Source organism: Macadamia integrifolia, chromosome 10 (assembly GCF_013358625.1).
Source record: "Macadamia integrifolia cultivar HAES 741 chromosome 10, SCU_Mint_v3, whole genome shotgun sequence".
In the NCBI taxonomy this organism is placed as follows: Eukaryota; Viridiplantae; Streptophyta; class Magnoliopsida; order Proteales; family Proteaceae; genus Macadamia; species Macadamia integrifolia.
This window is the reverse complement of record NC_056566.1, coordinates 11689402-11699753: the sequence shown is the minus strand read 5'-3', so window position 1 is coordinate 11699753 and position 10352 is coordinate 11689402. Positions and strand designations below refer to the sequence as shown.

General features: G+C 37.6%; 1 protein-coding gene across 2 annotated transcripts in view; it reads right to left on the bottom strand.

Annotated features, from left to right (window-relative positions):
• The window catches only part of LOC122091329 (protein ARV 2-like), a 30368-nt gene extending 20309 nt beyond the window's left edge, over positions 1-10059 (bottom strand). The window contains exon 1 of one of the 2 annotated variants that reach the window (XM_042661199.1): positions 10031-10059. The gene's annotated coding sequence lies outside the window, so the exon portion shown is untranslated. Of the gene's footprint in view, positions 1-804; positions 822-10030 lie in introns of those variants that run through there. The other variant, XM_042661200.1, reaches the window with a different exon arrangement.
• Positions 10060-10352: the final 293 nt, after the last annotated feature.

Here is a 10352-nt window from a genome sequence, read left to right as displayed (position 1 = left end):
GTTTAAAACGCATTCGTGTTTTTTTGCCGTTTAAAACGCGTATTACCGTATGCTTCCATACAATGCGAAAACGGGTACGGCTGTATAAAACGTTTTAAACATGTTTTAAATGCACGTTTAAAACGCGTATACTTTTTGTAAGGGAAAAATGGGAATTTTATCATACTATTTAAAAAAAAAAACCCCAAAACCGAAGAAAACGTTTTAAGATTTCTGAATTCATTTCTTCCCCAAATCCCTTCCCTTCGTTTTCTTCCCCAAATCCCTAATTCTGAATTTCTGAGTTCTGAAATTGTGCCCGTAGCCGTAGTCCGGTGCTCCAGTGAGTCCGTGACTCCATCTCTCCCGGTGAGTCCGTGACTCCATCTCTCCCTTCTTTCGTGACACGATTTTCCAACCTAGGAAAAACTAAGCTAACGGAGCCAGGAGCCATTACAGAAGGCGGAGCCATTACCGGAGCGAACGGAGCCATTACACTACGGTTCAGAGTTCAGACTTCAGACTCGACGAATCGTCAGAAGCGACATCAAAACGAGTGAGCAACAGCTGCTGAGACGAGTTGCTGTCCTCAGGACCCGCGGTTTGAGAGGGTTGTTGTTGAGGTACGCTTTTCGAGCCCTTGTTGTGAGCCTTTCTTGTGTAGACTTTGCCATCTCCCCATCTATCCTTATCTCGAGACTTACAGTCGTCGCTTGTGAAGGAAAGGAAGGAGCTAGTACCAATTAACCGGCAATCAGAGGTAGAGAATCAGAGGAAAGGAAGGAGCCAGTACCAATCTGCGACAGTGTGTCTTCGTCGAAGGTGCTCTCTCTCTCTCTCTCTACTCTTCTTCTTCCTCTTGTTCTGTAATATAGCATCTGTTAGATGCGATTTTGGGTAAAAACAAAAAAAAATCGAAAAACCTAAACCATGGGTTCTAAAAATTTCAATTTCAGTTTTGTCCCAACTTAATGGGTTCAGCTAATCGATTTGATCTTTATCTATTTTATGTAATTTAAGTCATGTAAATGATTCCTTTTTCAATGACTGTATGGTCTTGTGAATTTTTCCTAATTTGTTAACCTATTCATTCAGTTCATTAATTGTTAAATGCAAAATTACATTCTACATAAAGTTAGCTTGCTGTGAGACTGTGACACTATGTTCCATTCAATGATTGCTGAGAGAATGCTCCTAGTTGAATGACCTATTCTTTCCCTTACTCTTATCTTTTTCCTTTCTCCTTCATTGATCAAGTATGTAAACCTTGTTTTCTGTAACTTCGGTATTAATTGATAAGGAGATCTGAACAGAAGATCAACCTTATCTTGTAAAAAGTTCTTCATCATCCTAGGGAAGACCTTCCATACCTGCTGCTGATCTGGAGATAATTAATATCTCCCTATTCTGCCCTTTGTGCTTCCAGATTTGATTTCCTTCTATTCTAATTGCTGAATCGATTTACTTACTTGTGTTGGGTTATTATTGCTGAGATCTAAATTATTATATCAGTTTTGATTGGGTATTATAATTCTGTTTTCTGATTACTAATCCGATTTGGCATTTTACATCCCTTTTTCTTTTCATTTACTAATCTATGATTTAATTTTTTTGAAAGGAATTTACTCATCGTTCATTCGTTATACGTTAATTATTCTATTTGTTGAGATTGGAAAGGATGTTTTATTATATTATGTAGGTATTTCAAAGTTGAGCTACCTGAGCTTAAGCAAAATGGTGAGACCTAAGGATAAATTTTGGGAACATGTAGAGCAACGTGGTTTGGGCCGTTTCACATGTAACTATTGTGGACTTAATTATTCCGGGAGTGTTTCACGAGTGAAGGCTCATTTAGCTTGTCAACCTGGACATGATGTTCAAATTTGCACCCAAGTTCCTGAGCACATTCAAGCTGATGCCCTGGCAGAATTTAATTTGAGTAGATCTGCTAAGAAAAGAATGAGTGATTCTCTTGAAAGTGGAATGGGTTCCACAAGTAGCACACCTTCTATGCCTCATGTTAGGGTTGCACATCAACCCACAATGCTAGAGATGGCTGCTAAGCAAGACAAGAAATCATTGGACATGTTGGTAACTGATTTTTTTGTCAATAATAACATTTCCTTCAATGTTATTCAGACAAATTCTTTTATTGAGATGCTAAGGGGTGCATGTGCTTATGGTACAAGTTATGTTGTACCTAGTTATAGCAATCTTCGGACCAGTTTGATTCCTGGAAAAAAAGCGGAAATCATGCAATATGTTAGCAGTATAAAGGCGACATGGGATATCACAGGTTGCACAATTATGTCTGATTCTTGGACTGACATAAAGAAGAGGTCATGGGTTAATGTGATTGCTTACTCTCCTGGGGGTGCTGTGTTTTTGAAATGTATTGAGTGCGGTATAAATAGATTAACTTCCACATTTCTTTTCAATGAAATTTCTGATGTCATTGAAAAAGTTGGACCAAAGAATGTTGTGCAATTTATTTCAGATAATGGTTCTAACTTTTGTTCTTGTGGTGATATGTTGTCTGGAAAATGGCGTCATATATATAGAACAAATTGTGCTGCTCATGGGATTAATCTGCTTTTGAAAGATATTCACAAAAAAGTTAAATGGGTGAGGGAAGTTATAGAAGATGGAAAACTTGTAGTGGATTATATTCACAGGCACACAGGTATTGTAGCATTGATGAGAAAATTCACCAACAATAGAGATATCAAGCAGCCTTGCAAGACAAGGTTTGGTACTTATTTTTTTATGCTGCAGTCTCTTATTGTTGTTGAAAATGAGTTGAGGCTTTTTGTTGCATCATCTGAGTGGAGAGCCTTTCAATTCAATAGAGCTTAAATGGCAGTGAGAACTGTTGGAATAATTCAATCAGAGACATTTTGGGAGGGGGCAAAGGAAGTTGTTGCTTTCATGGAGCCACTTATTCGTATTCTTCGCCTTGTTGATTCAGATGGTTCTACTGCAGGTTACTTATATGAAGCAACAGAAAGGTCAAAAGAAACATTGAGAAAATTTGTGGAGAAGGATGGAGGGAAGTATTTAGCCATAATGGATTTGTTTCAATTTAGGTTAGAGAAGAACATTATTCATCATGTTCATCTCTTTGGTACACTTTTGAATCATTCTATTATGTTTGGTGGTCGACTTGATATTGATGGAACTAAATTTATGAATGCACAAGAATTTATAATGGACATCATGGTTCCTTTAGAAGATCGTGAGCAATTCATGTAAGAAGTCATTGATTATCGTATGAAAAGTCCATTGTTGTTCAATATGACAGGGCAGACAATGATGAAAACTAATCATCCAAGTAAGTGACTTAGTTAATTAGTTTATTATTGTATTTTTTTTAATTAAATATAGCATTCTTATATTTGTTTACTTATGTTGATTTGTAGGGATTTGGTGGCAATTTGTTGGCAGTGCATTTCCTGTGCTTCAAAATATTGCTTGTAGAATCTTGAATCAACCTTGTAGTTCCTCTCCTTGTGAGCGTAATTGGAGTGCTTGGGATGCAGCACAAACAAAGAAAAGAAATAGATTAGCCCCAGAGATGCTAGAGGATTTGGTGTACATCAGGATGAACTCTATGATGAGGGAGAACTATGAAAGCCAACTACATAAAGATTCAAGGCCTATTGATTTAGATAATCTTGGTGACTTACCTATAGTAGACTTTGAGCTTGAAATGGAGAGGCTTGAGCAGACGTACAAGGAACCTGAACCATCTGACACTGGAGCTGATGGAGGATCTACTTCATGTAGTTTAATGTCTCCTCATTGATCTTTTTCTTTTTTTTTTATCATTGATCTTTGGACCTGTTATAATGATACTGAGTTCTTTAGACATCTTGGATGATATGGATGGATGGTTTTTTTTTTTATATATTTTGGACATGTCTTTTTTAATATGGTGTATTAAGTTTTAATTTGGAATTTACATTGGATGCTATATTTTGGATGATATATGCATGAATGTTTGATGTTGATGTAGTTTAGAACATTAGATGCAGGTATACAGGCAATAATCTCTCAAATTACATGATGATATATTGCCATTTTTTTGGTTTCGTTTTTTTGAAAACTACACGTTTAATACTCGTAACGTTCGTTTCCGTCCGTTTGACGTTTCCTTTTTTTTGACCATTTTTTTGACCATACCGTTCATCTTTTTTATACGTTTAAAACACGAACCGTACGTCTCTGTTTTTTTTCCGTTCCCGTTATAACTAACAGAGGTGCTGACCACATATGCTCACTACATGAGAGCGCTCTCATGTACTTCCTTCAAGCTGTAAGATGCTTCAGGGCTTAGGCATTTTAGGAACGGTCCAGCAAATGACCTACAGAATGCACCATCTCCTTTGGTAAATCATTGATCCGAAGAAATAACTGTGTATTTTACTTGTGTCTCGTGCGTTTGAAGATAGTTATGTTCCATCTTTACTATTGTCAAGCGTTTACATTGTTCTGATTTTCTGCAATGTGAACTTGAAACAAATCTCCAGCATCAGTGATGCCCATGTCTACAATGATGGCAACGCAACAGCGGATGAGGGCTTCTGCACCATGATTGCATCAGATTAGTGTATGAATTCAAGTAATCAAATGAAGATGGAGAGGGGGAGCCACCGGTACAGCTCAGTTGAATTTTCATTGCTGCTGCTGCTGCTGCAGAGTGAGACCTTACTCAACCAGAGCCTCCAGATCTAGAGCCCTATTCACTGCTTATGGAGATCACAGAACTCCTGCTCTGAAGACTATTTTGCATTCCAATGGGTTTTGGAGTCATCATCGGTCAACGACATCTCAGTAGAAAGAGGCCAGGGGGATCTCTTTCTTCAATTGGGGCCTGCATAAAATCTCCACTTTCATGCCAATATTAAATTTTTTTTTTAATTATTATTCCTATCTCCTCATCATATTTAATCTTTTCTCTCTTGACCATTGAATTAAGAAAAGGAAGGAGAAGAGAAAACGACTTATCAATCTGAGAAATTAATATTGGTCTTGAGGTGCTACGAAGAGTCGTCAGATATTGGTCTTGGGGTGCTAGGAAGAGTCGTCAGAGCCTAATTAATTCTAACTAAAGAAAGCTCACCTATCTTAAAGTACTTTTATAGCTCTTTGGAAGCAATTAAGGAGGAGAGAGAATGGTTTTAGTGTACGATATAAAAAAGGGGTATCAGCCATCCCTATAATCGATATGGTATCCGAATGAATCGATATTGGATCACATTAGGAATAGAAATGGATTTTTTTTTTTTTTTTTTAATCTTTTTACCCTTGGCCTGTACTATTCAATCCATACGCTGTCGATCAAGTAATGGGATCAAAGACCAACCAAATTGATATGGATTGTTCGATATGATCGATTCGATACCGATATTTAGAACTATGTCATTGACACCACTGATAAGAGACAGGTGAGTCTGTAACGCAATAGTTAAGTTATACTTAGTACGTGGTTCTCGTACAAGGATTTAATATGCTCTTAAAAATAAGTGGTCCCAAGCCACTACAGGGATTTTGGCATTCCAATGGGTTTTGGATTTTTTTTTTTCTTTGGAGTTATGTTATTATCAATCAACAACATCTCAGTGGACAGAGAGTAGAGTAAGGGTGAAACAGGGCCGAGTTAGGCGTGGTTTCTTCAAACCCTAACCCAACCTTAGGTTCTCAAAATTCAACTCAGGCCCAATCCAACCCTACCGGGTTCATGTTCAAGCCCAACCCTACCAGGTTCATACTGACCCAACCTAGCTCTAATTGACCCTATCAATGCCGGGCTGGGTCAGGTTGGGTCCAACTGGGCTGGGTTTGGCTTGACCTTGGCTTTTGTAATGGTTAAATTAATTTTGATTGACCTGTTTTGCCATTCATATCTTATACATTAAAAAATTATAGAAAAATAAAATACCAATGGGAACCTAAATTGTAATATAAAATTCAATTTTGGGCCGGGTTGGGCCGACTGATGCCTCAACCCGAGCCCGACCCCGACCCAAACCTGACCTAAGTTTGGGGTTTTTCAATCCTAACCTGCCCTTAAGGTAAAAAAAACTTGACCCAAACCCTATTCGGACTTGGGATGAATTCAAGTTGCTAGGGCCAAATTTTCACCCTTAGGGCAGAGGGTCTCTTTCTTCACTTGGGTAGTTGGGTTTTCATAATCTCCTCCTTTACGCTAATATTATAATTTTTTTTTCTTTTTCTATTCCTTTCAGACTAGGGGTGTCAATTCCAAGCTCGCACTGGTAGGCCCGACCAAGCCCAACACGTTTATGGCTCGACTTAGACCGGCCCGATTAATAAACGTGTTGGGCTCAATTGATAAATAGATAGTACACGGTGTAGCCACCTAGCCCGACGGGCGCCCGACCGGCCTGACACATTTACAAGCTCGATTTGAACTGACTCCTTTAAGCTCGACTTAGCCCGACCCCTTTAATACTACTTGTATTTTTAAAATTTTTTTTAATAGTATTTGTATTTAGTCCTAAGGGTATGCGATATGTACAATTGAGATGGTAGTAATTGCTATATAAACATTCATCTTTTTTATGCATAGTTTAATTGATTTGAACTTACTAAACTTGGGTTATGTAGGCATAGTTTAATTGATTCGAGTTTCGTGGGTTAAAGATCGAGTACTTTAGTAATTTAGTTACTTTACGCATCTTTGGCTTAATTCATTTTAACTATTGGATTTTTTTCTTTGCTATGCCCATTTTTGCCTCATCTTTGTTGATATTCCTCTTGAAGCACATTTAATGTAACAATTTTAAAGAGGACCCATTTAAAGTTAAATAGGTCTATAGCCCGGTTAAGGTCATATTAAGGTCCGTTTATTATAACCTGATTAATGCCTAAGACCGACCGACCCAATTATTAACCATACCATATTTCCCAAAGCTAGGCCCGTTTACTTAAACGGACGTTCATAGTGCAAGGCTTTCAAGTGGTCAAGCTCGATTAGGCCCGACTGAGATCAGCCTAACCCGACCAGTTGACACCCCTATTTGAGACCATTGAATTAAGCAAAATGAAGAAAAAGTGGGAGAGAAGACAACTTCTCATTAACCTGAGAAATTAATGGATAGAATTACCTGTCAGCTTAGATTGTGTGTTTATTTTTATCTTATTTGGTAAAATGTGTGTTTAATATCCTTTGGAAAATTGGAGACATTGGGTCTGGGGCCACATCTTTTATGAGTGACATATGATGTCCATTTGGCTATGGGAGCCAGCCGGAGGTTAGGGTGTCAATCGGTTGGTTCTATTCAGTTTCATTCTTAGTGGAGTCGATTTTGATATTGGGATGGTAAAATTGAAACCAAACCAATATAATGAAATTTTGATTTTGATTTGAATTGGTTTGAATTTATTTTTGGATGATTTACATCAACCCGTTTGTCAAAATTATATAATCCCTTTGAAAATTAAAAAATTACATTTAAATCCACTCAAACTAACACCAGGCGAGAGGTGTGAGTTTTTAAAATGGAAAAGGCGAAATTACCCTCCTCTTCTTCTTCTCCTTCTTCTTAACTTTCACGTCTGCAACTGAATGCAGGCTGAAAAGCAGAAGAAATTAACCAAAGACCAGAACAGGGAGACACCCTGATCGAAGGTCACTAATAGGGTGGGCTTGAATGCCTCCAAGTCTCAGCTTAATCTGATGACTAAATTGATATCAAGTTAAAAAAAATATATATATCTGACAGAAAAACAAACCAAAACAGGGACACCGCAAGTAGTGTTAATCACGCTCTAATGATATTGAATCATCAAGAACGGATCACCAGGTCTATCAACAGATTAAAGGACGTATCTAACTCAAATCCAGAGAAGAAAACCCAAGAACAGTAGTGCCAATCAATGGAAAATGAAACCAGCACCTCGATTGCAATAAAACAGAGTATAGAGAAAACTAAGAAGATAACCAAGGCTACCCACCAACTGGACCAGAATCCCACTGTCCAAAAGGATTTCAAACCATGAATGAATCGCACAGCTAAGTTGCAGAAACAAACTTCAGTTATTCTTCAATCGTATGGAGCTCTTGGCTGTACAAAAGCTTATATAAAGACAAAAATTAAATATATTTCTAAAAGAAGAAGAAGGATTACACTGTTAACAGAACAGTCTTCAAATGCCACTTTGAAATACCAACTTAAGGTCCTGAAGACCCTTTGTTCCGTCCGACAACAAAAATCACAAACTTTCTCACTTCAACTTCAATTGCCACTTTCAAATCCGATGACACCGTCGTCAAGACTGGTGAGGACTTTATTGCTTCTAACCAAACTGCATTTGATACTATCATTAACATCATCGAAATTCCTGGTAACGCCGGGGAAAACCCAATTGATTGTGAGGGCGACATCGATAAACCCATTCTGTACAGACAGGGAGATCTTTAATCCGTTGATGAAAGCAGAAATAGAGCATTTTAAGGATATCCACTTTAACCGATTTGGGGAACCTGTGAAAGGATCAAATGAAAGCACTTGTGATATGGCATGGAGGTTTCGACCCAACCAAGGAAAAATTGCGTCCTTGTTTGTATGACTATCGTAGGTTCTTGCATTTACAAAATTACTTTCAGGGTCCCCGAGACTATGCTATTAGGCGACATAGGTTACAGTCGGCGACAGCGAAGAAGGAGATCTCTGATTGCTCTTACGTTTTTGCAGCTTCCGAAGAGCCGTATGGGAGGATGGCCACCAAACTGCTGGTGAAGAGACGAACCTACTGTCTTGAGATGAACTCCTTCTGAGGTTAACGGAAGGTGAGGTAATTTAAGAAAGAAGAAGAAGAAGACGACGACGACGGGGATTATGTAATTCCGACAAAATGGCAGGGGAGGTTGATGTAAAAATTCCTTTATTTTTGGATTTTAGTATCAGTTTATACATGGATTGGATTCGGATTTGATCCAATTTAGGTTCGATTATTTATACAAATTTATACATGATTATATAAAAACCTGGCTTCTATGAATTTTGGGCTGATTTCGGTTCTCTTGCTAGTTGATTTCAATTTTTGGTCTCAATTTTGAACTAGTTTCAGTTTGGTTTTGGGTTCATAAAGTTTTCAGTGCGGTTCAATCCAGTTTAGGGCCATAATATCTCAAATCAAAACCAACCCAATAAGACTTCAGTTGATTTGATCCTGGCTATTTTTGACTCAATCCGTCTGGCTTACACAGCTAAGTTTTGACACCTCTATCATGGTGTGACAATCGTCTGCAGCCACTGCATTGGGTGGAGTGAGCATCGAGTGGTTAGAAATCCCTTGGGGCACTTGCCTATATACTCACTACTAAGGGTGTTAATCGGTTCGGTTTCAGTGTATACAGTGCGGTTCGATTCAGTTCACATTTATTTGATTAAAACCAAAATCACACCATTTACTAAATGGTTGCACTTTCTGAAACAGCAACCGTTGAATAAATGGTTTCAATTCCATAGTGTTTAAATGGTGTCGATTTCACGGTTTTAAATAGTTTTGATCTCGGTTTATTCCATATGATTAGCAATCAGTTTGCTAGTTTATTTGCATGCTTACTAAAATTTACTTTTGTTGATAAATGGTTCAATCTTGTATCAAATTAAATGAAGCATTGAACAAGCAATGATTTAACTACATAACTACATAATGAGAATAAATTATTGAATAGACTATTGGACAGTCTCTATGGTCCTTAATTCTTCTCTAAATTAAACCATTATGTTTCGTTAAAATAACCAAATATTTAATCTTTATATGGGTTAATTGGATTGGTTTTTATGGTTTAAACAGTTCGATTTTCACGGTATCAATTCGGTTTGAAACAAATGGGTTAAACGGTTAAAACAAACCTAACCCATTTATCTAATCGATCTTAAACTTGAAATCAGAATCAAACCATTTACTAAACGATTTTACGATTTCAATGTAAGTGGCTCAATTCAATTTCATGGTACGATTTCGATTTCAAATTCACATCCTTATTCATTACACCTCATTGCTAGCTGTAGAGGATCTCTCTCTCTCTCTCTCTCTCTCTCTCTCTCTCTCTCATCTTTTATTGATAGGATGATTCTCTGTCGTCTAGTTCCTTTCATATAAGTACTAGCTCGTGCCCTATAGGATACAGAGCGAGTTGTCTCTCTTATAATAGAAAATAAATGTGAAAATAGCTCATGGAGATCTACGAGCATGTACGATAAATACTATAAATACATGTTTTAGGCATACTTGAATCCATAGCTGAAGAATAACACCTCCTCAGTGTTTTCTCGTATACTCCTTGCACAACACGATCAATATTGGTATGGTCTACCCTTTTTTCCTTTTGTTTTAGG